Below are 27,601 nucleotides of genomic sequence, written 5' to 3'. Positions count from 1 at the left end.
AAAACAGCAAAAGCCGGGAACTCGAGACATCCACTTAAATTCACATTTTAGAAACACCTATGTAGTAACTGAAATTTTCTTGTTTTATTTCACGATTAACGAAGTTGCAGACCTTCTCTCGCGAGCGGCGTGGAAAGGGGAACAGGATTTCACAGCTTTGCGACGATGGTAAACACAATTTCGCATAGCCTCAGATATCGTATTCGTCATCCAAGGAATACACAAGCCAGAAAGACGATCCTTTTTGATTGGTACGTGAGTGTCAGCCACTCCAATAAACAACTCATTCCATGTTCTCGCAGTTTTCGACAAGGTGTAATCGCAGTCATTCACGTGGTGCGTAATAGCTTTGCACGATAGTCTCTTTAAAATATCTATCGTCACTTGTAACTTGCAAGTGTCGATCGACATCAGCCAACGGTTATTAAGGGTCGATGAGCGAAAGAGGAGATATACTTCGGTTGGCCTATGTAATGCTTGGAACTTCAAGAATGGACGGAGAACGGATAAATTGAGATGGAGCCGAGAAGAAACTTACCTGCTTGGTATGAAAGGAAGACGTGTAATTCGAGTTTGCGGCTTTTGTAAGCGAACAATCCCTTAATCTTGCCAGTTAGTTGTGACTGCAGGATGGTGGGCATGTACGATGAACTGCAAATTTGTGGGCATTACTCACGACTTAAAATAACAGCACTCAGCGAGTGTTTTCTGCATGTTGCTTAACTTTTATGTCAGTAATCACCTTTTATTTTATGACGGTATCAATAGGGCATTGGTGCTGGAGAATTAGTATCTTGACTTTCACAGTCTCGTGATCCCAGCTGTCAGTTAAAAAGAGACAATTTAGACCCATTTTGATATATTAAAAGTTTAGCTTGGCTTCGAGCCTTAGGGGAATGAAACAAAAGAAATGACATTGAGGTTCAGATAAGAATAATTAATTTCTTTTGTTTTCTTCCCCTAAGCCTCGTAGCCAAGCTAGGATTTTAATATATCGTAAAAGGTCTATTGTTAGATGGCAGTAAAACATTTGTTGTTGATTCTTACATAATTATTCGATGCAGATTTTTTGGATTTTCTTTATTTTTGCTGGATTTTCATGGAGAAATCAATCCCTTTTCTTTCTAGTCAGAAATACCTTGTGCTATAGGGGACAAAATCTAAAAAATTGAAAAGCTGAAATTATTATACGTTTTAAATGAACCCGGTATAAAACTGTTTTCTTTTTAAAAGCCGATTAAGTAATGCTTTTTCCATTTTCTGTTCAACACAGTAAACCAACAGTTTACTTGAACCTTATGTGAACTTCAAACTCTCAGTTTTCTCTTACTGATTTTCATTTTAACTAAGTATACTTACTTCCTGTGAACCGGGAACAAGTTCTCAAAGTGAAACGTGTAAGCAATGGGAAATCAAATCAGTCCGTCAATGTTCAATCCAAGCGACCTGTGTCAATCCGATTGCAATCCATTGATTTGTCTAGTTTTCGCACACCAAAAACTGAAATTTTGAAAACGTTCTCTGAAGAGGATATTTAAGAAGATTCCGCTTTCCTTGTCAAGCATGACTGAGTCAGAAATAGCAATAGTCAATGAATAAAACGCAGTTTATTACAACAATTCGTTTGGATTGATTTCTCGATTAATTCTATGGATGCAAGGTATCTCGAGTTAGCATCTTAATTATTGCACTTATTACACGCCTTTTTTTTTAAAGCTTGATTAATATTCCATTCCATCTCAGTTTCATGGGGAAGTTCATAAACCAAGATGAAGCTTTAACCTCTGAAAGTTGGCGTCTTCAAGAATTAATTCCTTTTTGCAGCCTGAAAAAGAAAACGCCAAACGGGATTAAAATCAAAGAAGAGACGTAAACCACCAGTTAAACAAACAAACCAGAAAAAGGAAATGATTTTGTTGCTGTAATCTGTTCTTATCATATCAGAGTTGTGACCTCTTTGAAATCCGTTTCCAAAAAAAGAAAAAAAAAATCAATGACTACTTTCAAGCAGTTCAGTTGACTATATTCGAAACTGGTGGTAGTAATACAAATATATATATATTTATTACATCTCTCAGTTTGCGGGCCGTATTTCACTGAACGGCCCCGCTAAACTTGAACTAGTTTCCTTTCCCTCGCGCCCGATTAAGCTCAGAGATATAATAAATATCTTACTAACCTCGTCTTCTCGGTCTGTACTGTAAGTTACGGATCATCGTTTTTTTCCGTTGATTTACGGCCCAAGCACGAAGCGTGGAAAATCGAGAAAAAAAACTCGGTCCGTAACTTACATTACGGACCTCGAACTCGGTTAGTAAGAGGTATGTATATGTATATACTATCCATCGCGTTCATGAGTCTGCTTGTATAAATTGCAACCCCCTATACTTCCTACTGTTACAAACTTATGCTTATTACGAAAGAAAGTTGGGCTAAGGAAGACGATATAATCCAATTGTGTGAAAGTTACACAGAAAGTCGTAAATACGTATTTCTGTCGTAAGCGACCGAATTCGGTGTTAAAAAAACAATCAGCCGGGTGGGGTATGTTGATATCTTAAGGGAAACCATGTCTCGTCAACTATCAGCACAAAAATATTACCACGTTTAGTGTCAGTTCAATAAGCAATACGTGCTAAATTCTTCATTTGCAAAAGCCTCGAATAATAAAAAAAGCCCTCAGATCTCAGGAAACTAAGGATTAAATTAGGGAATGTAAGCAGCGACGATGGCAGCGCCAACGAAACCGTCACTAGAAGTATAACTTCATTTTGTTTGTGCTACTCCACGATTATTTCAACTCGTCAGAGCTTCTACAAAAACAGTGAACTACCCAGGATCCAAATTGGGAAGAGTAGCATTCAAGTTAAGAAAGGGAACGATGAAAAAGTCACACACTGTCGTGTGTTCACGTTCTCCACAAAACCTTAATTTGGTCATTTCACGTTGTTGTTTTGCAAAAGCGGCGCGAAAGAAATGAACCTAAAAACGCATGTGCAGAGCGATTGTTTTTGCTCATTAAACTTTAAGTTTTGAGGCTTTGTCGTTGCCGTCGTCGTCGTCGTCGTCATCGCCTTTGCTTCAATAAACTCATGATCAGAATCCTGCTTGTTTCAGACGTAGGCAAGCATTACAATGACTGCAAAGTGGCAAAGAGCAGCAAACATTTATCCATAAGAAATGTACAAACATAGGGAGGAGATATGCCAAACCAAACACTTGTGAATTGTTCTTAGATCTCCTTGTTCGGTTGCGTCAGTACGTACTCGGACGTTGTTATTTGAAAGCCGATTTTTAAAGTTAAAAACCTTTTGAAAGATGTAAAACCGAGTACATACCAAGACCGTCTGCACATTTTTCATAACTGAAGGCTTTCTTCCACTCTTACTCCTTCTCCTTGAGCACCTTTTCAGCTTTCTGAAACATTTTCGTCTCCTTCTTCTTCGCAATTCAAAGGCCTCCCCCTGGTCCATAAGAACGTGGACGAGAACCAGCAACATCATGAACAGGATAAAGAGACGCTTTGAATCCATTGTTGAGTCCTTCTTTGATGAACGTGCAAAGCAGTTTAGTTCCGGGAAGCTCGGATTCTGATGTTGTTATGGACGAACGAATAAGAGAAAGATCGTTTGCTCGACTTGGCTCTATTTGATCTGCTGCATTCTTGTCATCCAGTATTAAAAGATTCGTAGGTCTGTTAATTTTTCTGGAGGTGAGGAGGTCAACCGCTAATCCATCTACCCGCATTTGGATTATGCCAAAATTCAGTCTTCCTAATATGCTCTACGCAACATTGGGTGTTCGCGGCCAATGCGTCAAAGATTTACTTCACTGATTTTTTAGACATGATCAAATCTTACTTGAATGCACACTGTCTTTTTTTATATAAGAATTAATTTTACAAGAACATCGAGGCTGAAATTTGAGAAATTTTAAGAACATTTTAAGAATAAACCCGAGGCTGAGATTTTGAAAAGAATATAATTTTTTTGGTGTTAAAAATTTGTAAATACAATACAATTTTTTTACTAAACTATAAAATTCTTCCTTTCTCCAAACGGCGAAACTAGCGAATAAAACGATAAAAATCTACACTAGCCAAATGTTCGATGCGATCTGAACACCAACACCAAACACTAGTAATTGATACCCCAATACATACTTAATAGAAAATGTCATACGCTATAATCTACGAATATTCACAAGAATATTTTCAGCGTAGCATCGGCAGAAAAATAAGAATATTCAGCGCTAGCCTAGGCCGGAAAAACCATACTCTTATAAAAAGGAAAGGGTAAATTGAGCCATATCAGGGGAAACCAACGAGGGTAGTTAAATAAAATACCTATAATGATGTTCCCTGTGTTCCTAGCCTCCTTTGCAGACGTTGTTTGTGAGGGAGAATGGGACAGACACAAACAACGTCTGCAAAAGAGGCTACTGTGTTCCCAGATTGATGTATATACGCCTTTTTGAAGGGCACATTTGTGCAAGCCATAGTGTGCTCTGTCTGGGTCAGTTTGGCCGAAAATTCAAGCCTCAGGAAATTTACGGAAACGGAATTTAATTCCTCAAATTTTTGTTTGTCTGTTGGCTTTCCGGCAAGAAAATGCTAGCTGGGACATAATTGCCTCTACAAAGACAAAAAGAATTATTTTTTCAGTGTTTCGTAAGTTCGAGGCTGTAATTTCGCCAAACTGATACTCAAATTTATTTAATGCGAATTTCTCGGCGATTGGTCGAGGCCTTCCGAACACGTCTTCCACGGAGACAGTGAAAAGAATGGCTTTTTGGCCCTCTGCTCGCTGTTAAGTCATCTGCAATTAAAAATATTTTAAGCAAAAATCTACCTAATGAATGCTTATTGATTTTTTAAAAATAGTTTTCCCCAGGTATTTATACCAACGAACAAATATTTAAGGTTACCTAGGCAAAAAAATCGGTATGAAAAAAATTTCAAGAACTATATTTGGTTCTTAGTCAGGAAAAATGTGCCTAGACATCTAAATTCATTTTTATATGATAAACCAATTACCTTAGAATAATAACGGAATCAATAATCTTACAGGGGAGTACAAAGTAATGTTGTTCAAGTTTTAAGTTAAAATACGTGAAGACTTCTAAATTCATTTTTGAATGATAAATTAACTACCTAAGAGAGTGTTAATTGGGAGATCAATCAATACTTTTACATATTATTTCGTTACGTTTCAGGAATATAGATCAATCTCTTGTATATTCTGAAATATCAGCCTTCTCCTCCCCCTAACCCACATGGCCCCGTGTGCCCTGTGGGCTGGCAGGGGGGGGGGGGGGGGGGGGGAGGCTGACATTTCAGAGTATCTCTTGTCTTGTTTAAACAAGATTAAAAAGAAATTATAAAACCCATCATTCACGGAAATGAGATTTCGCAAGCATGGCTGAGTTTTCTTCTGCGAGGAAACAACTATGCTGCTTTTGTGTATTTTCCCGATCCCCGATCTCGATATAAGGTCTATGTTGTGGTCATTTCACATTCGTATATCTTTAGTTGTATGTCTTTGGCAAGACTTACCGAGACTAAACCTCTAGAAAGCAAATCACGCAAAAGTCTGAATTTTCTTTATTAGTCGTATTATCCTCTAAAAAAAACCAATATCAGACAACTAAATAAAACAAATAAACAAAAAATTAAGACAGAAAGAAGGAAACAAGGGAAGAAAAAAAAAAAACGAAAAAGGGAGAAGCCTTTATTTCGCGACATACAGCTATTTCAATTAACGTTGTCGGATCAAAGCTAAAAGCTTAAAGACAAGACCGAAAGTTTACGTGGGATTTTTATGAATAAATTTATCAAAATCAGTCATGTCTGGAGAAAACAATAGGTTGTAATTAGCAGTACAATGACCTGCACGTGCAGGGATGATTTTGATGAAATTATTCATAAAAAATAATCCCACAAAACATTGCGGTCTTGCCTTTTAGCTTTATTTTTATCCGACAACGTTAATTGAAATAGCTGTATAACAACCTGACTTGATGTTAAACGTGTGCTCAATAGCACCCATTGAATCAGTGTTGTGTTGTGTTTGTTTGACAATGGAAGTTACATGCATGATCTTTTAATTTATCTTCTCTGCTTTCCCCTCAACCCGAGTCGAGCGTGTATTTTATGTTTGATTGCGTGAAAATCATCACCTATCTCAACAGCAAAAGGCATTTTGTAAATTTTAAGACTATGTACTTTTCCCCGTTTAATTTATCTTCTCTGCTTTCTGCCGGAAAAGACGTGCCCCGACCCGAGTCGAACGCGTATTTAATTTTTGGTTGCGTGAAAATCATCGCCTATAGAGCATTTTGCAAATTCTCAGAGCAAGTATTTAACCCTTTTGTTATTAAATGGGATTACTTTATCAAGTCTTTTTTTTTTTTAATAAAGTACTGCGCCAACCTGCGAAGTAGGTGCATTTATTTTTTTTGTGGTGAAAATCAGCGGCCATTTCAACATCACGAAGCATTTTCAGAGCACCAGGGTATAAAATTCTCCAAAGCTGAGTTGTTAATTTATCGGTTCATCAATTATCTAAAATCTCATTCGATTCTATCACCGTTGACGACATATAACAACCTTACTTATGTTCAACATGCGCGCAATAGTAGCCATTATTTGAATGTTGTGTACCGTAAGAGACAGACATTGTGTTGGGAAAATGTGGCCACGAAAGTGGCAGGTATAAATTTTATCAAGGCTATAAACACAGCGATAAATAAAAACAAAACTTCTCAGTTTAGCAAAGAACGAAGGGTGACAAACAACGCCCCCAAAAACGACTAAGAGGAGAAAAAACAATCGTAATAATAATAATAATAATAATAATAATAATAATAATAATAATAATAATAATAATAATAATAACAACAACAACAACAACAACAACAACAACAACAATGATAATAATAATAATAAGAAGAAGAAGAAGAAGAAGAAGAAGAAGAAGAAGAAGAAGAAGAAGAAGAAGAAGAAGAAGAAGAAGAAGAGGAAGAAGAAGAAGAAGAAGAAAAAGAAGAAAAAGAAGAAGAAGAAGAAGAAGAAGAAGAAGAAGAAGAAGAAGAAGAAAAAGAAGAAGAAGAAGAAAAAGAAGAAGAAGAAGAAAAAGAAGAAGACGAAGAAGAAGAAGAAGAAGAAGAAGAAGAAGAAGAAGAAGAAGAAGAAGAAGAAGAAGAAAAAGAAGAAGAAGAAGAAGAAGAAGAAGAAGAAGAAGAAGAAGAAGAAGAAAAAGAAGAAGAAGAAGAAGAAGAAGAAGAAGAAGAAGAAGAAGAAGAAGAAGAAGAAGAAGAAGAAGAAGAAGAAGGAGAAGAAGAAGGAGGTCTGAAATAACGGAGTATTGTGCTTATATTCTAGCCTAGCCACCCATAAACGAAATTGCTGAGTGGACAGGGGGGTGATTGCCATTTTTTATCTAAACAGTGGCTTAGTCACGTCTTGAAAACAGTACTGTTTGCCAGTAGCTTTGCTACGTGAGGCGGTCTGTTTGATCTAAATCTCAAAATGTCTGCAAACTATTGTCTCAAATCCTTTGGTCTAAATTGAGTCCAGTTGTTCTACATTAGAGAACAGAAACTTTCTTTTAATTTCTTTTAGCATTTTTTTTTTAATTTCAACAGGAAGAAGGATTTTGTGAATTCTAAATTATGCACCTTTTTCCTTTTTTCCGTTTAATTTATCATCTCTGCTTTCCACCGGATAAGACGTGCACCGACCCGAGGCGAACGCGTATTTTGTTTTTGTTGCGTGAAAATCATCACTATGGAGCATTTTGCAAATTCTCAGAGCAAGCATTTAATCCTTTAATAGGATTACTTTATCTAGTCCTTTTTTTTTCATAAATTAGTGGGCCAACCTGCGAAGTACGTGCATTTCATGTTTTTTTTTTTTTGGGGGGGGGGGGGGAGGGGGTTGAATCAGTGGACATTTCAACATCAAGAAGCATTTTCAGAATTCCAGCACATAAAATTCTCCAAAGCTGAGTTGTTAATTATTGGTTCATCAATTATCTAAAATCGCACTCGATTCTATCACCGTTGACGTCTGTACTATCCAACCTTTTGATAGTGTCACGGCTCAACCTTGAAATTCCTAGTTTGACTCCAATATGTCCATGTCCGTCCACAGTGGTCAGCAAGGCTTTCTATGGGTTGAATAGAATACGCCATATTAGGAAATTTTTCAGTCCTGAATCTACCCATGATAACTTTATTCTTTCTTGTGTTCCTAAAAAAAAAAAAAGACAGTCTGATCGCCTTCAGAAAGTGTTTAATAAATGCTGTGGCTGGTTAATCTTTGGGATCCCCAAACTTAATCATTTCCTCTGTTTTGTTTGTGGGTTACCTCGGTCCAATTTAAGCTGCTGTTTAAGTCTACGAAGCGCTCAACAACCACGTCCCGGAGTATATCAAAGATCTCCTGCAAGTTGAGTCCACTGTAACTCATCGCTTGATTGAGGAAAAACGTTATTAATTGACCCAATCTATAAATTTATATCAAAGCTGTCCTGTGGAAACCCGAGTTATACTTGTGTTTCGATATACCTCAAGGGGCGTAGCCAGAAAAAAATAAGGACTGAGGCAATATCCATGGATGAATTCCCCGCCTAGCATTTTCGGGTCTTTATGATGATTATGTTTAAACAAAACACTGGGATCAAACCTTATTTGACAAAATTTCCGCTAAGAACCCTTAAGGCCATCTAGATTTAGAGACCGAGGTGACTTTAGGGGCTCTGTGTTCTTGTATGCGGCTGTTTAATGCGTTTGTTGGCGGTTTGTTTCTATAGGAAGGCCTTAGATAACAACCAGAGGTTTCGTGAAAAGAAGGGTTAATTGGGGGGGGGGGGGGGGGGTGCTCAGTTTTGCAGGCTCATAAAACCTGGTCTCGGCCGTTCTCATTTGAGGATTTTCGTTTCTAAATGGCAACGAAGTTAGCTGTTAAATGCCAGCGCGATTCGCCTCTGCCCACTAGCATCCCACCGCTGTAGAGGCTCGAGCGGGTCCACAGGGATTTCGCTGTGGACATAGGCTAATGCAAGGCCATTCAGCCTGTTAGAGCTTATCGATGAACGGCACCTGGTCTTCAACCTGCGGAGAGCGCTTAAGCTGGGCTCGCACGAACAGCTTCCTGTACTTAGTGGCATTGCCGCCTGTCCGGTTTTTGCCTCTACAACTTCTTTCCGACCATCTCCGGTAGCTTCTTCACTGACACCACCATCTCTACTAGATGGAATGAAAGACAAAGTTGCTTCGCTGAATACTAGTTATGCCAAAACAAGGTTAAATTTTGGTTCGATTATTGAGAAGAACTGAAAGCATGTTATGAGAGCAACTACTTTCCGCTTTCTTTGAAAAAAGCTGTTGATAGAACGCTGCATTTTGATAGATTTTTCTCACTCAGATCAGAGAAGACAGAAGACTCGAGAAATGGCGGAAAAACACATGAAAACAAGGCAGTTTTCTTTGGGAAGCCGCTGCCTGGTTAGCATGAATTTCTGCTTAATTCTCCTCATCTGTAATTCAGGGGACTGCCTACTTCGCGTTATCATTCAACATAATATCATGTTACGTTAACATTTTTTTTTTACTTATTTAACTGTTTGTGAATTTGTCAACAATGACTGAGGCAAGTGCCTCGGTTTGCCTCATACTGGCTCAGCCCTGACCTCCGGTATTGGAACACCGAAAGTTGCTTCAGTCCTACGAACTTCGGTTTGAAGTTACCTCAACGATAAGTTCGTCATCTTATCTTGACTCTTGCAGAAAAAAAAAAAAATTTAAAAATTCCGGAAAACGGCTACAAAGAATAGTTCCCTAACAACAACCATTAGTGTATGTTTCGCATTTCATTGATATCAGTGTTTTACTACCGTTATTTATGGGTTTTCACTGAAGTATTTTCGCCTGTTTATCATTTGTACAGTGTATAGTAGACGAATACTTTTCAGTAAGAAATGTATTAAGGATTTGGCAAAGGTTTTGTTTAAATAAAATAATAATAATAATAAGAAGAAGAAGAAGAAGAAGAAGAAGAAGAAGAAGAAGAAGAAGAAGAAGAAGAAGAAGAAGAAGAAGAAGAAGAAGAAGAAAGAGTCAAAGAAAGATAACGATCTTATCGTTGACGTTAGTTCAGGCCGACGAACGTAGGAATATCTGGAAAGCAGCTACTTCCGGTTTTCCAATACCGGAAGTGTAACGAGAAGCAAGTATAAAGTACGTACACGGGCTTCCACAAGATAGCTTTGATATCGTTGGGTTCAGATTTCGTTTATCCTCAATCAAGACTAACTGAAAGTACAAAAAGAACCCTCAAACGTGTTCTTGCTAGCAGCAGTCGTCCCTCGGTGTGTAAGTGTGAATCTCGTACTTTCAGTGCTCAGTATATCCTTCTCGCAGTTGCAATTTATAATACACTGAGCGTTTGAAGGATCCAGGTCGATACTGGGTCCACAGACACGCCAAAAAATTCCGAATAATAACAACAAACCATTTAAGCGCGAGATATGAAACCTATCAACCAAGACTGCATGCGCAACATACACTCTTACTTTATTTTATTTTAATATATTTTTTTATAAGAACGTCTAATTTGAGGCTGAGGCTGAACGTTCTTATTGTTGTTGGCAATTTGAACCTGAAAAGTGATCTTTTATTTTATCCGCAGTTGTACTGTTCCTTTCAAAAATATTTGGTTGGTATAAAAATGTTCTTAACTGACTCTCAGCCTGAGTAATGTTCTGAGTATGTTCTTAAATTCAGTTATTCTCAGCTTCACCGTTCTTATAGAAAAAAGGTTCTTATAAAAACAAACAAATAATAATAATAATAGAAAAAAACAAAAACAAAAAACAAACAAACAAACAAACATAAAAAAAAAAACGAACAAAAAAACAAACAAACAAAAAAAAAAAAACAGGAAACAAATGTCACACTCGGGTTTTCCTGGAAACTAATGTCACGACATCTTTAGCTGTCACGTTTTGCAGGATAAAGATTTCATCACGAGACGTCCGAACCTTTAGTCACCTTTGAGGTAAGTCATTTACTTGTTTTAGTAAGTAAAGGTTTCTTTTCGACTTTTCCGTTATCAATAGTATACTTTTAAGAAGAAACAAGTTTTGGAATATGAAGTTCGAGAAGATTATATTTATATCGGCCGCCACAAAGAAAGGTAAACAATATGCAAGCGAAACGTTGTCAACATTTATGGAACAGTTAAGCGCTTTTAAAAGGGCAATTTATTCCTCGTATTTTTCAAATATTTACTGCAGAATATAGAAATGAGTTGACATTCAATAGAAATAACTCGTTCAGACAGGAAAAGCCGTTTGCGTTTCTTTTTGTTTCATCTTTTTTGGCAACCGTGCAAATTAGTACATATACTTCTTGCTCCGAGCCGCTTAAGTTCACTCATTAAAGTTACCCTGTACCTTCAGAGAGAAAATTTTTGGATTTTCATTTTTTCAGATAAAAATGATCTTTCCACTAATTTCTTACAAACAATAAAAGAATTTTCGAAAAAGAGTGAGAATTGGGACGTAAGCGATTTCCACCGGAAGTTAAATTTTACTTTGATTGACAGCATATTGCTGCCGGTGTAACCACCCGTTGCGATATTTGCGCGAACGGTCTTTCTATAGTCTTGAATCCCTCACGTTCTCGCACTTCGAATATCCTGTATTTAGTGGAAGAACTTGCGTTTGCTTGAGTACGACACTGACATAAAAGAAGACAAAAGCTTTAAGCTACACTTTAAAGTAGGTAAAGGTCTTAAAATCTTCCAGCGAAGCGAATATTTGGAGATGCGCTGGTTAATGTTTCAATTCGCAAGTCCGTGAATCGCGCTTCATGAGCCTCCTTTTTTATTTGCGGCTGAGCGTTATCAGATCACTTGTGTTCGGGTGCGTAAAACCATAGGTAAAACTTACAAGTCTTGGCAAGCGGAAACAAAACAAAAAAGCAATTGAAAAGTAACGCTAAGAATCATGTCCTATGTCTTGATCTTTTCTCACGTCGCCCGTGGCTATAAAATAACTAGTACAAGGGAAAGCCGCCGCTTTTGCTTGTAGCGTCTCCACAAAGACTTACTGACCCTTACTGTATTACGGTAATTTCCAAAGTGTTAAACGGAGTCAGCTCTTTTAAACGGTTCCGTTTAAACGGCTCCTTTCAAGCGTCAAACGGATACTTGTTTCCGATTTGCAGCATTAACAATTTGGGACGTTCATTCAAGAGCGAATTTTCATCCGAACTTTCGGTAAGCAATTTCGAAACTTCGCTATTCTCAACAATATTTAACTCGAATAGATTTATTCGCGCCGGCTTTTCGACTGAAGAGCAGCAAGAATTTTCGTTTTGACTGAGACAATATATGCGGTGGTTCCCCGATAATTCCGTAGCGCTGATAATTTTACCCTCCTCAGCCGCTCCTGCTCCGGCCCAACAGCTTTGCTTGATGAGGTCGGTTTCAGTCCCCATTTTGTTTTTCCCATAATCATTGCAGATTACAAAATCGACGTGCGCGTACAACAATCACCGCAGATATCCAACAAAATGGTGAAGGAGTTGATTACTCTGGAATACAAGTACGTGCAAAACTGCGAGAAAATTTTCACAGGAGGGAGGTGACCAGAAGAAAAAATAGCTTGCAAAATGATTAGCTAATTTTCTTTAACGGCGTTAGGGGGAGGTACTTGTTTGTGTAGCGAGAATTTTTTTTTCAAGCGCTGTTTTCTTAAATTTTAATTTTCGCTTGCAGGGGACACTTTCAAGAGTTACAACTCCACAACGATTTGGCCGATTTCAGTAAAATTTGGCCAGATGCTAGAAAAATATATAACCAACAAAAATATGTCGGGGAATTCGATAATTCTAAAAATTTTTTCCTTGAAAGCCATTTCCGTGCATTCACTCCGCTTGGTTTTCTCGCAGTTATGAAAATTATAAAAATGAATTAAAAATTTACATCTTAAACCATATTAATAAAATTTCATACATCAATCGCAAAAAATCATGTAAACCCTAATCATTCTCGGCATAGGTTGCAGCCTCGACAGTTACTGACATTTTCTGCTAGGGCCGTAAGGTCCTGATTACGTATGACTCTTTTAAATTGCTTCAGAGAGGGTTGATATCTTATTCTAGGAGTGAGATCATTCCACAGTTTAGGCCCTAGGTAACGAAGTGAGTGTTTTCCATATGTCACCGAAGAGAATCGAGGTTGAACAAATTCTCGCTTTCTTAAGTAATACGAACCACTGTCTAATTGGAAAAGATTACAAAGTCTCTGTGGCAGCAATTCATGCTTAATCTTATACATGAAGATGGCAATGTCCTGTAATCGTCTGTTGTATAACGATGGTATGTCTGCTTTTGCCAGTCGTTTCTCGTAGCTGGAATGTTTGTCCTTAAAAACTGCCCTGAGTCCTCTTTCTTGTATGCGTTCAAGCTTTCTCCTATCGCTTGCCTTGCAGAAGTGTCAGGTGAGGTGGCAATAAGTAAGGTGTGGTAAGATAGCAGCTTTATAAAGCTGCAGCTTGGCTTCTGTTGGTATCAGGTTTTTCAGTCTCATGAGGACCCCAATCCTTTGGCTTGCTTTTTTACACACGTTAATATGATGGTTAAAGTTCAGTTTACTATCTATCGTCACTCCTAAAAGATTCAGCTTCTCTGTCGACTCGATTTCGCTGCCTTGAATACTCATGGTCGGATTTGTTAATTCTCTTTTGTTCTGCATTGTCATGGTTCTATATTTACTATAGTTACCCTTTAGCATGTTGTCTTCATACCAATTAGACGCTTATTCTGCATTCCTGCTAAGTGATGACTTTACGTTTGCGGGATCCGTTCCTGCTTCGTAAATCTGATGGTCATCTGCATACATAGAAAGGTTCAAATTAATTTCATAGGCCAGGTCGTTCTGGAAGATGTTCCAAAGAAGTGGTCCTAACGCAGATCCTTGTGGGCATCCTCTGTTTACCACTTGCCAAGAGCTTGCTAGTGATCCCAGTCTAATTCTGTTTTGTCGGTTGGAGAGATAAGAGCGTAGAAAATTTACGGTGTTTTCCGCAAACCCATAGGCTCTTAATTTGTTAAGCATGAGTGGTGGGTGAAGTGAGTCGAAGTGTAACCGGTCTGTAGTTCTCTTCGTTGAGTGGATCGTCTTTCTTGAAGGCGGGTATCCACTCTCCCCTTTTCCATTCACTTGGCCACTTTAAAAATCGTATTGAGTTGGAACTCTTGAACGATGACCTAGACCTTCAAGTTCCGACTTAACGGAAAACCTGGGAATTTATTTTCTTGGAAAAGCAATGAAATATTTGAATACCCAGTTCTATAAGCTTTAATTTGGTATGGGTTTTGGGTATCTGTGATGTAACTGAGAGGCGCTATATCCGTTTAACTGAAGCCACCCCTGAAGGTACACGGTAACCTTAACAGGGTAAAGTAAAACATTGTCGGCCGTCAAACTTCGTAGTTAAAATTTTTTATTTATATTCTAAAAGGAGAGGCATTATTGTTTGATTAGAACTGTAAGTTGAGTCCGAAAGCCATGTACCAACTTTCAGCGTCCAAATTTAACTAATTTTGACACTTTTGAAACTAGCATTTTAGCGAAAATTTTAAAAATACCCTTGATTGCAAAATAATAAAATAATGGACTAACTTCGTTTAATCTGTTGAGCGGAGATCTAACAGAAAAGTGGCTGTTTTCGCTTGATCGAGGCCACTTGACAGGGTAAAAATCAAATGTTGCCTTACCTGGTTTCAACAAATAATCTTTAATCTTGGCTTCTGCTATTTTGCTAGCTGGGAACTAAAATAAGGAACTAAAATCCTGGCTAGGAATTTACCCCAAATGCATTTTTTTGCTGTGATTTTTGCTTAAATGCCGTCCATGGCTGGAAACAATATCCCTGCCTCTCTAGCTTCGTACTGTTTTCCAGTCTGGCTTATTTCGTTGCCGGCTATTTTTGGCTGGCGGCCAGGAAGAGTACAACTTTTGCTTTGGAAGAAGGCGTGTAATTGTAAAATCGTGCGTTAATGATTACAACTTTGCCAGCTCGATCAATTGAAATGATTCAGCTGTTCTTTTGTTCTGGTGTCATAATTGTGGAGATAAAACAAACCAGATCTTTTGTAGTGCGCACGATGCTATCTTAGCGCTAACGGTTTCGACATGATTCGCGCTCTTAGTTGAATGTTTTTAATATGGCTGCTTCGACTGCTTTGCTGTTTTTGTTCTTTGGACATTTCTCGGGAATAATCTACTGTGTCGGAACTTCAGTGATTTCTTGGTAAGTAGTTTATTTTCAATTTTTTGCTTTTAGCTAAGGGACCTTTGAAAATAATATGCTCATTTACCGGCTTTTTTGTTTTGTATGCTAAGTTTTAGGACAGCCAGCAGTCCATTGCTCTCCAAGGGAGGTTTTCAATGGTAGTAACTGCATCTACAAGGGGTAAGAGCGCCTTTCTACTTTGATATATTCTAGAAAACAACATGGAATGTAAGCTTAATATGTGAGTTACTAGATAAAGTTTTGAGATCAAAATGTAAGCAACATGTCTAACCTGTGACCTTTGCATATAATGACACTGTAAGCAGGGGAATCACTGCTACTACAAGCTACTACAACAACATGGGACTTAGGTCCTGGTTTGGTTCTGGATCTGACTGATTCAACAAGCTTCAACACGAGTAAGGTTCGGGCGATCGGTGTGTTTCCTGTCCTTCGATGCACGGTACTCTGTGGTATTTTGATCACAGATGAGTCTCGGTGTGTAATTGTGGAACTTCTAGTGGTGACTACGCCTGAAGTTTCCCATCGTTTTTTTCCAGGAGCCGATGGGCTCCTGTTTTTGCTGATCTAGTTTTGCATGGACTGCATCTCCTGGTTGTAATTCTGATAGCGCTAGTACCCTATGTTTCTTGTCAAAGGACTGTCGGTATGCAGTCGTGGTTTTCTCATCTATCTCAACAACAGCTTCCGGCATAACTTGGTGAGAGTGGCATGCCGGTTCCCATCATCACCTGTCCGGCAAGCGCTTACGCCAGTAACTGCATAGGGTGTGGCTCTATAGCTGATCAAAGCAACAAATGGGTCCGGCTATCTACTTGAGGATCTTCTACAGCGATGCGGACCCAGCCTATTACCCATGCAAGTAACACAACATGCAACAACGGACCTGAGACTACATAATCTGATTTAGTATGAAGACCACGGGCCAATACAATCTAATGCAAGACAAAAACACGTACATCAGAACGGCGGGCGACACGCCTCACATGGTCTCAGGGTGTAACAAAAAAAAAAAAAAAAATAGAGGAAGGAAAAAACTAATGCAGCCAGTCAGGCACTGAAAAATACGCAACGATGGGCTACAGCTACTGAATCGATATCCCAAAATCCAGAAGGTAATACATATGTTGAACAACGTTCTTCATAAAATTCGGCTTACTGACAGTTTTTGTACATCTGAATTGCTATTGTATCATTCGTGATATCATTTTTTTTTTCAGGATTTCACTATCAAGCTCACGTCGTCTTTTTTTATCCCTTTCTTTTACCATATCTCCACTTGACTTTTGCTACTTATTTTCGCAAAGCGGAGTCCGCCGTCTAGAATCACTCTCGGAATTGAAAACACTGTACCTTATTTCAAGAAAGGTATTATTTGCTCGTTAAACGTTGACCTGAATTTTTAATTAAGTTTATATTCTTTCGGTATACAGTCAACTCTCGCCTTTCGGACACCTCACTATTACGGACACCCCGATAATAATTTCACTTCAAGCTCACGTCGTCTTTTTTTTATCCCTTTCTTCAGCCATATCTCCGCTTGACTTTTGCTACTTATAGAATGCGCTCTCGGAAAACACTGTACTTTATGTCAAGAAAGGTAATTATTTGCTCGTAAAACATTGACGTGAATTTTTAATTTAGATCATATTCTTTCGGTATGATATTGAAACAGTTTATGACACCTCGGAATGCTGCGTCCTGTTATGCACTAAGGCATCTCACACTGAGTATTCTCAGTCCTTCACTACACTGAACCGAGTGTCAGTTTGGTGAGTAAATATCTTTTGTGGACCGGGCGCCGCGGGATTCAAATGAACAAATGTCGAGCTTGATCAAGAGAGTTGACGAGGAAAATGCCTGGGGCTGTCAATTGAGAAACATCTCACTTGGTCAAAAGATATAGATGATATAACTAGTAAGGAATTATCGTCGGCCATTGGCGCCCTGTCAAAGCGCTTAAGACCTTTCGTAATAGAAAGCAGCACTCTCCAAATCTGTCAACCATTAATCCTGGCACACTTTGATTATTGTAGCTCAAGCTGCGTTTGGGATGATCTGAACGCTACGTTGAGTGATAAATTGCAAACACTGCAGAACTAGAGGTTCTCTTTTAGGTCAGCCTCGAGAGAATTGGGAGAGGATTGGCTGGGGTTGGAGAAGGAGAATCCTCATAAAAAGGCTGACATAAAAAGGAGCTTGCTCGCAGGCTAAACTGGAGCTGCCATGGCCATAACAAGATCAAGATCCAGTTATGAATGACACCAGTGCCAGTTTCCTCCTCGATAGGCTACAGTGGCACATTCCTTCAACACACCAGGGTGCTTGTAATGTTATAAAACTGTTGTATCCATATTGTAACGGGCCTGTAAAGTATCCATTTAGTAATCAACCGGTTGTTTTGGAACATTGCGAGGACATAGAAAATCTGTCATTAATATCTCAGATGGTCTGAAATGCGAGCCGTCTCCTCCCCTTAACCCAAACGGCCCCTTTATAAACAACAATGTTCAGCGATATGATATGGCTAGTTACATTTGATAGGGATAAGGCCAAGACCAACTTAGAACTTAAAAAAGGAGTAAAGTATCACTTTTTGTCGCTGTCTTTATGCTGCAGAACTATTAAGTTTCGTCCAGAAAATATTATTGTTTTGTTTAGAAACAACGAAAAAAGTAACAGAGAACGATGTCATGAAAGAGGACCATGGGCCATAAAATTGACGATTACGTCCACCCTGAGAACTCAACTCTGGTTGAATCGACTAATAAGTCAGAATAGTATCACCAGAAGTTGTCAACAAACCAGCTACAAAGAATCGAAATGGACCAGCTGCCTGCTTAACCATTGCTATAATGTTTCGAATATGCGCTGGCTTGATCAGGAATCTCGTGTTACTTCGGGCAAAACGCCTAATTAGGCCTAACTCGAGCAACTGCCCTCAGGGGAAAAAAAAACCCTTTAATGAAACGTTTTTACCAAAACAAGTGCTCTCTCAGTACAAATTAAATATCAATGGCTAACTTTGCGTGCATTGTGTTCTTAAATCTGTGGTAAAATGACCGCTATTTATCGCTGTCCATCGACTGTTGGAGGGCTACTTTGCTGGGTTTCCCATTGCTTCCCTTTGTGAAAGAAACTCCCCCCAAGATAGCGCTTCAGTGTACTATCTCGCATTTTGCTCTCTCATAAGAGACCACTTTCGTTTTAGTAAGACAAGAGTGTCATGAGCATCGAGTTTAGAGCAATTTCCGAAGCGCTGACGTGAATTCCGGGCATCAGGATAGGCCTTTTTTTTCAAAAATGTTCTCAAAACAGGAATTGCTTAAAAAAAAAAAATTGCCCAAAAACAATTCTCTCTCACACGTCTGCATTTAATAAACAATAATTAGACACAATTTAGCCCAAGAGACAAATTTTTTATGCGCGCAATTTGCCAGCTTTCAAGAGGCTTTTTGAAAGGGGTCCTGACACCTTGATGCGAGGAATAGTCAGATTTTGATCACAAAAGGAATGGAATCAAGGTTCCTGGATAGAACACGTCTCTATATGAAAGCCGGATTAAAGACGTTTAAGAAAAAAATAGCAGGGTGCATTTCGTATACTCATGGAAATAATCAGTGTACATAATTAAAAAAAAGAAAGAAAGAAAGAAAGAAAGAAAGAAATGCTGAATATGGAGCGACAAAATGTAGCTAATCTTAAGTAGGGTCCGTCCTCACTAAAAGGACATTTTCGTTCAACACCACTCTGAATTTCTCTGAAAACGCCGTCTAAAGTTGACGTGTTTGAAAATGTATTTGGTTTAGTTGTTTATTAGCCTGTATTGTTATGTATTCCCACTGGGTTATTCAGCCTCTTTATAAACCACTCCTTGTGAATACCACACCACTTGACGCTGACCAGTTTACTCGAGGCTATTTTTCCTTGTTTATTTGCTAAGATAGTACATAGTTTTTCTTACAGTCTCTTTTTTACCTTGGCTTGGTATGCTTGAAATTTTTTCATGCTTTTGTTTGCTTCATTTTTCGTCTGCCTCTATTTACGTTGTCACTTATATTTAGCTTTTGCACATATCTCTGTACTTTAATTGAATAAGCCATACGCGTATATCACTGTAACCATGCGCATATTCCGCTGTAACTAAACACATATATCCCTGCACTGTAACTGTTGAAGTAAACTCGATCGCTGGGGCTCCCTCCACATACTGTTGTGTTGTTTGGGTATAACTTATAACAGAAATGTTTACGCTTAGCTGAATAGAAATAAAATATTTGCTTGCAAATACAATTTTTATGTCTTCTCACTTTGACCAATGTTTATTGGATAGTCAGGGGGACTGTGTCTGGGGGAGGTGTCAATGGCCATTATGTTCACCTCTCTCCTAAATTCTTCGCAAATCACATGAAATAGAAAGCCATGTGCTTGCCATTCGTCTCTATTACTCAGCGTGAGAAGCTGACTCCCACCTCCTTCCCCTGATCCGCCCACTTTTCTTGAAAGTATATTTGGTGCTGATGCGTTTTTCTTGGCCCGCACCTTTACTGGGTAAACATATTATAACAAAATTCATTCATGCTGTGTTTGTTTCAATGAAAGCGGCTGTGGACCTATTGTCTAACTTAGCTGTGTTTATTTTTTATTGCCCAGTAAACAGAGCTCAGACAAGAGCAGCATTTATGGGTTTGGTTTTGGGCGGAGAAAGAAAGACATAAACCGCGTATTTATTGTAACTGCATTAATCAGAAATGCTCAATAAGACTCAGTTGATCAGGTCAATGCATTTGATTTGACGTCTCGAATAATTGTAAGAATACATGGAATCTAATTAACTTGGCATCTTAATGCATTACTCCGGCTTCACAGTTCACAAGATATTAAGCGTGCCCTCTTTACACAATACCGGCACGGTTTCGAGAAATGATCCCTTGATATTTCACATGAGAAAGTTCATCAATCAGAGACAAAGCTTTTACATCTCAGTGAAAGGTTCAGAGTGAAGGCTGACATCTTCTTCCTCCTCTGAAGCCTAATAAGGGAAAGGCAAACGAAATTTAAAAACAAAAAAATCTAACAAGATACGTGTACATGCTTGAAGCACAACTGGTGAGATTGAAATATACAACTAAAATTAGAAAATGATCATGTGCCTGTCATCTGCGTTTGTCATATCAGCGTTTTGACCCCAATGCCTGAGAGCTATGATATCCGTTTCCATTAAAGAAAAATCCCCAATGGAAACCGAGTTTAGAAAAAAAACATCCTAAAGACAGTTTAATTAAGATTTCCGACAAAGCGAATTCTGCTGTAAAATTACCATGTTTATGCAATCGTGTTTAAAGACTGTAAACTGAGTGGTGTATGTTGATAAGTTAAAGGACACCATCTCTACCCAAACGACCACCTTAAAAGGATCTCCTCGTATAGAGTCTTCAAGAAGAAATTAAGAGGCGAAAAAAAAAAAAAAAAAAAAGTTGTGCTAAATACTTCGACCCTAAAATAAACCGAAATGATTTGGTTAAGACAAACCCCTCACATCTGGAATAAGACTTGACTGCAATAGTTCAACAATTTCGGTATTTACCTGATCCCAGAACAACTCTTATGGATCTGACGCTAACTAAATTATCAGGACCGGGCAAACGAGAATATTTAACTGAAAAGGTGTTTCAGACGTCATCTTCGTCGTCTTCTCCAAGCTCCCTCCCAGGTCTTTTAACGGGATTCTGAGTACACTAACAGAGTTTGATCTGTTCCGATGTGCTTAGCTGAAAATTATAGAAACAGAACCCTACCCTCCAATTTAGCGGCCTAATGTCGCTCTCTTAACGACATGAATCTATTTTACTCATTGGTCATTTATGCCTTCTGTACGGACTTTCATCAAAATGAGCTGAACGTTGGGTTTCCCAAAAACACCTTCTTCCTCCAGAAACAGGAAAGTATTACAATGACAACAAAGTAACAAACAACAGAGATCATTTATCCACATGGAAAAATGTGAAAAAAAAAGGCAAAATAATTCTTGAAATTGTTCCTACTAAAGATCTTGTTATATTTTTCTTTTTCTGTACCTACTCTAACGTTGACTTTTGAAAGCGCATGTAATGATTTTAGAAAGGTTTTGGAAGTTGTAGAACTGATCACCTACCAAGATTGCAGACACATCTTTCATATGTGAAAGTTTGATGACATCTGCCTTTTTTCCTCTCCTACTTCTTCTCCTTGAACACCATTTCAGCTGTTTGAAACATCTTCGTCTCCTTCTTCTTGGCGGCCGAACAAAAGCCTCCCCCTGGTCCATCAGAACGCAGATCACAAGCAGCAACAAAATCAAGAGGATAAAGAGACGCTTTGAATCCATTCTTGAGTCCTTCCTTTAACAACATGCAAAGCCGTTTAGTTAAAGGGTAGCTCAGATTCTGATACTGTTCTGTACGTACGAAGTAATTGTTAACCTGGCCTAGACAGAAAAAAAACAAGAAAAGAAAAAACTTGTTTTGTCTACCTCGATCTGCTGCATTCTTATCATGTAGTGTTGAAAGATTTGCAGTTTTTTAATTTATCTGAAGGGGAAGAGGAGGTCAATGGCTAACGCATCTACCATATTGAGTATGCCAAAAACGTAGGTCCATGTCCAGTCTTCCTAATGTTTGATGCGTCAGTGGGTGTTTGCGGCCAATGCGCCAAAGCTTTAATTTACTGATAGTTTAGACAGGATAAAATCTTACTTGACTTTACAGCGGCACAGACCAGAACAGCCATTGATTCTCCTCTAGCAAGTGCTCTAAACTACACGTTGACTGGAGAAGTCATTAAAGTTCAATTAGGATTAAACCAGGGCGGCATTTAAACATTCTAATTATCAATTTTCTTTTATTTGAATAAGAGGGTTTTTTTACACAACACTGCTATCAGATTGAAAATCCTTACTGACCCCCAAGGCCGTCGTCATACATACCCAAAGGTTGTGTCCAGCAAAACGACTCACCTTCTCTACAGAAAACCCGTTCAGAGGGATTCAATTGCCTCAGAAATTCACATTTAATAAATTTAAGAATCAGTCTGGCAAAATAGCACCTTAAACTTAATAAAAAAAAATAACTCGTTTTGTTTCCGTAGAGGCAATTATGTCCCAGCTAGCAATTTCTGTCAACAGCAACCTAAACATGCCTGGAAAAAGATTCCGTTTCCGTAAACTATTGGGGCTTAAATTTTAAGCCAACCTGATCCAAACAGATCATACTGTGTTAGGTATGTGCCGTTCAAAAAGCCATACAGCAATCTGCAGGGAACTCAGGGAACACCATTAAAGGCTTTTTGCTTAAATATTCTGTGATTGATCTCTTTAATTAAAAATGGTTTTCACCAATCATTTATCACAAACAGCTAATACTTAAGGTTACTAATAGACACGAAGAGGCACGAGAATAATTTTTTTGATGGAATAAATGTGATTGAATGTTTTAAGGCTGGTAAATAAATAAGAATGATATGTTTTTTCTAAAACGTGCTGGGTTGATTAGGAAGCTCAAGTTACTTCGGGCAAAACGCCTAACTGGAGCAGCTGCCCTTAGGGGAAATAACGCTTTGACGAAACGTTTTTACCACGACAAAGGCTCTCCCATTACAAACTGAGTATCTTTGCATGCGTTTGTGTCTTTACGCCTTTTGAGATGAAATCACCGTTATATACCACTGTCCGTCAGATATTTCCCTTTTTGAAAGAAAGCAGGACTAAGGCCTCAGTGTTCTGTTTCAGTTTTGTAACTAAGGAGTGTTCTTAAAAACGAACTATTATAGGTATGTTGCTTGCAGCGTAAGTTAACGATGTTAACTTTCTTCAAGCTAACCTCATAACAAACTGCGTTGTGGATTATAATATTTGGGGAATTTCACGAGGCAAAAATTAAATATTTACTTGCAAATACAATTTTTATGTCTTCTCTCTTGACCAAAGTTTATTGGATAGACAGGGGGACTGGGTCTGTGCGAGGTGTCAATGATCATTATGTCCACCCCCTCCTAGATTTTTCGCAAATCACGTGAAATGGCAAGCCATGTGCTCGCCATTCGTCTCTATTGCTCGGCGTAAGAAGCTGACTCCCACCTCCTTCCCCTGATCCGCCCACTTTTCTTGTAAGTATATTTAGTGTTGATGGGTTTTTCTTGGCCTGCACCTTTACTGGGCAAACAAATTATAAGAGAATTGATTCATGCGGCTGGACCTATTGTCCATAGCCATGGCATAAACGTAAATAAAGAGTCTCTCAAATTTCGAATGCAATTTTTCAGCAGTGACGCAAGTTATCGTAAATCGCAGACACGTTGTTGTTGAACAGCTCTGGCAAGAATGTCACCAGCATCGATTTTTGACAATTTTTTTTGCATTCCTACCGGATAGGTGTTTTGTTTTTGTTTAAAAATGTTCTCAAAATTGAAATTGTTTCAAAAATTGACGAAAAATTATTTCCTTTCACACACGCATTTATTAAACAATAGCTGGACTCAAATTTGCACTATGATATTATTATTTTTTATGCGCGCAATTTTTTCCTGTTTCCTGTTTCTCTAAAAGGGCGCCTGATAGAGGAATATTCAGTTTCTGATCGGAAAAGATTGCAGATAGAATAGGTCTGTATATGAGGGCCGGATAAAAGACTTTCAAAAAATAATCAGCATACATTTCTTTTATGAAATTTTCTGAATTTCGAAACAGCAAAATGTAGCTAATCTTAAGTAGGGAACGTCCAGACTAGAACGATTTTTTCGCTCAGCAACTGAAACTTGACATTTTTGGAAGACGTGTTTGAAAACGATGTTTTTCCTTCTCCATCATGAATTTCATAAAAACAGTCAATAAAACTCACTTAATTAGAACAATTTGTTTGAATTCTGGAACATTTCGAATCTTAATTAAGTTAGCATCTCCGTTAATTGTTCGGGTTTCAAACTTTACTATGTTAAAAAAAGCTTGCACTGTTTACATACTTCACGATTTCGAAAAATAAAATGCTCCCTTGATACATATGTATTTCATATAGGAAATTTCATAAATCAGAGACAAAACTTTCACGTCTGAGGGTTGACATCTGATGCCTCCTCTGAAGCCTAACAACGAAAATAGCAAACGATATTAAAATAAACAATCTAACAAGATATGCATACAAATAGTACAAGTTAAACACTCAAATGACAATTAGCTTGTCATCTGTTTGTTACAACGGTGTTGTGACCCCATTGTCGGAGCTATGATATCCGTTTGCATAACCCAGCAAAAATAAATCCCAAAGTTGAAGCAGTTTAGTTGGGGGAGAAAATCCTAAGTAAGTTTATGTTCCCATCAGGGCGCAGTCGTGCTAAAGGAATTGCACAAAAACAAGACACGAGTAGAAAATGATCTTGTGTTTATTATCTGTGTTTGTCATTACAGCTTTGGGACCCCACTGCCCGGGGGCTATGATATCCGTTTCCGTTAACAAAAGAAAAAGTTAATCTCCAAGTTGAAAAAAACAAAAAAGAAAACAAAAAACAAAAAACAAAATTACACAAAAAAAAACAAAACAAAACCAAAAAAAAAAAAAAAAAAAAAGCAAACAAAAACAAACTAACTAACTACAGTTTAACATTTTTTGCCGCCACAAAAAGGTGTTAAATACTTGCACACTAGCATAGACTAAATGATTTTATTAAGATAAACCCCTCACATCTGGAATAATACTTGACTCCAGTAATTCAACAATTCGTTTTTTAGCTTATTCCAGAAGATATGTTATGAATCTGTCGCTAACTCAATTATTAGGGGTGGGACAAACGAGAATATTAATTTAACTAGAAAAGTGTTTCAGACGTCATCTTCTGTTTTCTAAATTGGTTTTAGGTCTTTAAAAGTGCCCCTGAGTGCGGTAACACAGTTTGTTCTCTTCAAATCTGTTCCGATTTGCTTAGCAGAAAATTTTATAAACAGAAGCCGAATCCTTCCAAGGAACCTTCCTTTCACTGTTCCTTCTAATTAAGTCGACGTTATTAAGTTTCACATGGCTTTACTCCAACAAATGTTAGTTTTTCTTCACAATTGAATTCGAGATTCTTAGGCCATTTAGGCCTTCCGAAGAGACTCCCAACAAAATGACCGAAATGTTGGGTTTTTTAGCTTCTATTAATTTGTTCCTTCCTTTGAAAGCAGGAAAGCATTGAAAATGACAGCTAAGAAGCAAATAACAACGATCATTTGTCCACGTGAAAATATAAAAAAAGGAAAAAGTCCTGAAATTGTTCCTACGAAAGATCTTGTTATTATTTCCTTTTTCTGTACGTACTCTAACACTGACTTTGGAAGCGCATGTTATGATTTTATAAAGGTTTTGGAACTTATAAAACTGATGACCTACCAAGATTGCCGACACATCTTTCATATGTGAAAGTTTGATGACATCTGCCTTTTTTCCTCTTCTACTTCTTCTCTTTGAACACCATTTCAGCCTTATGAAACATCTTCGTTTCCTTTTTCTTGGCGGCCGCAGTGCAAAAGCCTCACCCTGGTCCATCAGAACGCATATCACAAGCAGCAACAAAATCAAGAGGATAAAGAGACGCTTTGAATCCATTGCTCAGGCTTTCCTTTAAAAAAAGAACACGCAAAGCCGTTTAGTTCCGGGTATCTCGGATTCTGATGCTTATTTTGGCCTAGCTTAATCTAGCAATAAAGTGAAAAAAAAAAGCTCGTTTTGTCTACCTCGCGCGCTGTTGTTCACCTGCTGAATGCTTGTCAGACAGAGTTGAAAGATTCCTAGTTTTTTTAATTTATCTGGAGAGAAAAAGGAGGTCAACGGCTAACACATCTACCATATTGAGATATGCCAAAACTGGCGTAGGTCCATGCCCAGTTCCGTCAGTGGGTGTTTGCGGCCAATGCGCCAAAGCTTTAATTTACTGATAGTTTAGACAGGATAAAATCTTACTTGACTTTACTGCGGCACAAGCCAAAACAGCCATTGATCCTTCTTTAGCTAGGGCTCTCACGTTGACTGGAGAAGTAATTAAAGTTCAATTAGGATAAAACCAGGGCGGCATTTAAAGATTAAAATTATCATTTTCCTTTTAATTAAAGTGGTAGTTTTTATTTACATAGCATTGCTAACAGATTGATTTAAAATACCATACTGACCCCCAAGACAGTCGTCATACGTTCCCAAAAGTTAATATGTGCATCAAAATGAATGTGACTGGGTCATCCAAAGACTCACCCTCTCTACAAGAGACCTGTTTGGAGGGTTTCATTTGCCGAGAAACTTAGTTACTCAAACAACTGAAAAATGGCTATTTTTGTTTCTTATAGGCAATTATGTCCCAGCTGGCATTTTCCGTCGCAAAGTTTATAGCAACTCGAGAATGAATTGTTAGCTTAACTGATCCAAAACAGATCATACTGTGTTAGGTTACAAGAATGTGCCGTTCAAAAAGCCATACACGACAATCTGCAGGGAACACAGGGAACACCGTTAAAGGTATTTGCTAAAATATTCTCTGATTGTTCTTAAAAATGGTGTTCACCAAGTATTTATCACAAACAGGTAATACCTAAGGTTAGTAATAGACAAAAAGAAGCACGAGACAAATTTCATATACTCTTTTGATTGAATAATTGTGATGGTATATTTTAAGGCTGGTAAATAAATACGAATGATGTGTTATTTCTAAAACGTGCTGGGTTGATTAGGAATCTCAACTTACTTAGGCAAAACGCCTAACTGGAACAGCCTTAGGGGAAATAACGCTTCAAATGACGAAGCGTTTTTTACCACGACATAGGCTCTCTCAGTAGAAATATCAATGAGTATCTTTGCATGCGTTTGTGTCCTTACGTCTTTTGAGATGAAATCACCGTTATATACCGCTGTCCACCAAGTATTGTTAAATCTCCCTCAGGTTTAGTTTCCTATTGATTCCCTTTTTCAAAGAAAGCAGAATTAAGTGCTTCTGTGTTCTCTTTCGCAGTTTCTTCTTGTATAAGAGAGCATCGTCGGTTTTTAACATGGAAATCTTCTACTGGAAGAAACCAAGGGTAGTTCTTAAGACCGAACTATTAATGGTATGCTGCCTGCAGCGTAAGTAAGGATGTTAAGTTCTTCCAGCTAACCTCATAACAAACTGCGTTGTGGATTGTCTTGGTTCCTGAAATATTCACGAGGCAAAAACCAAAATAAAGATTCACTAAAAATTTGGAATCTAATTTTTCAGTAATGACGCAAAGTATCAGAAATCGCAGACAC

The 27,601-nt window shown here is 38.1% G+C and overlaps 1 protein-coding gene and 3 long non-coding RNA genes across 4 annotated transcripts in view; all 4 read right to left on the bottom strand.

Annotated features, from left to right (window-relative positions):
• LOC146459316 (uncharacterized) overlaps positions 1-27,601 on the bottom strand; it is a 329,226-nt gene that overhangs the window by 92,144 nt on the left and 209,481 nt on the right. The gene's annotated exons all lie outside the window — the stretch shown is intronic.
• LOC146459334 (uncharacterized) lies at positions 1,589-4,505 on the bottom strand. The gene is made up of 2 exons (XR_014857988.1): positions 3,339-4,505; positions 1,589-1,825 (listed from the first exon to the last, which is right to left on the bottom strand). It is a non-coding gene; the product is annotated as an uncharacterized LOC146459334 (long non-coding RNA).
• Positions 19,869-21,748, bottom strand: LOC146459333 (uncharacterized). Its single transcript, XR_014858001.1, has 2 exons — positions 21,481-21,748; positions 19,869-20,358 (listed from the first exon to the last, which is right to left on the bottom strand). It is a non-coding gene; the product is annotated as an uncharacterized LOC146459333 (long non-coding RNA).
• On the bottom strand, positions 24,322-25,953 carry LOC146459332 (uncharacterized). The gene is made up of 2 exons (XR_014858002.1): positions 25,721-25,953; positions 24,322-24,440 (listed from the first exon to the last, which is right to left on the bottom strand). It is a non-coding gene; the product is annotated as an uncharacterized LOC146459332 (long non-coding RNA).

This window comes from Pavona decussata, unplaced genomic scaffold (genome assembly GCF_977016875.1).
Source record: "Pavona decussata unplaced genomic scaffold, jaPavDecu1.1 SCAFFOLD_220, whole genome shotgun sequence".
In the NCBI taxonomy this organism is placed as follows: domain Eukaryota; kingdom Metazoa; phylum Cnidaria; class Anthozoa; order Scleractinia; family Agariciidae; genus Pavona; species Pavona decussata.
The sequence above is the reverse complement of the archived record's forward strand: the minus strand, read 5'-3'. Positions and strand labels throughout refer to the sequence as shown.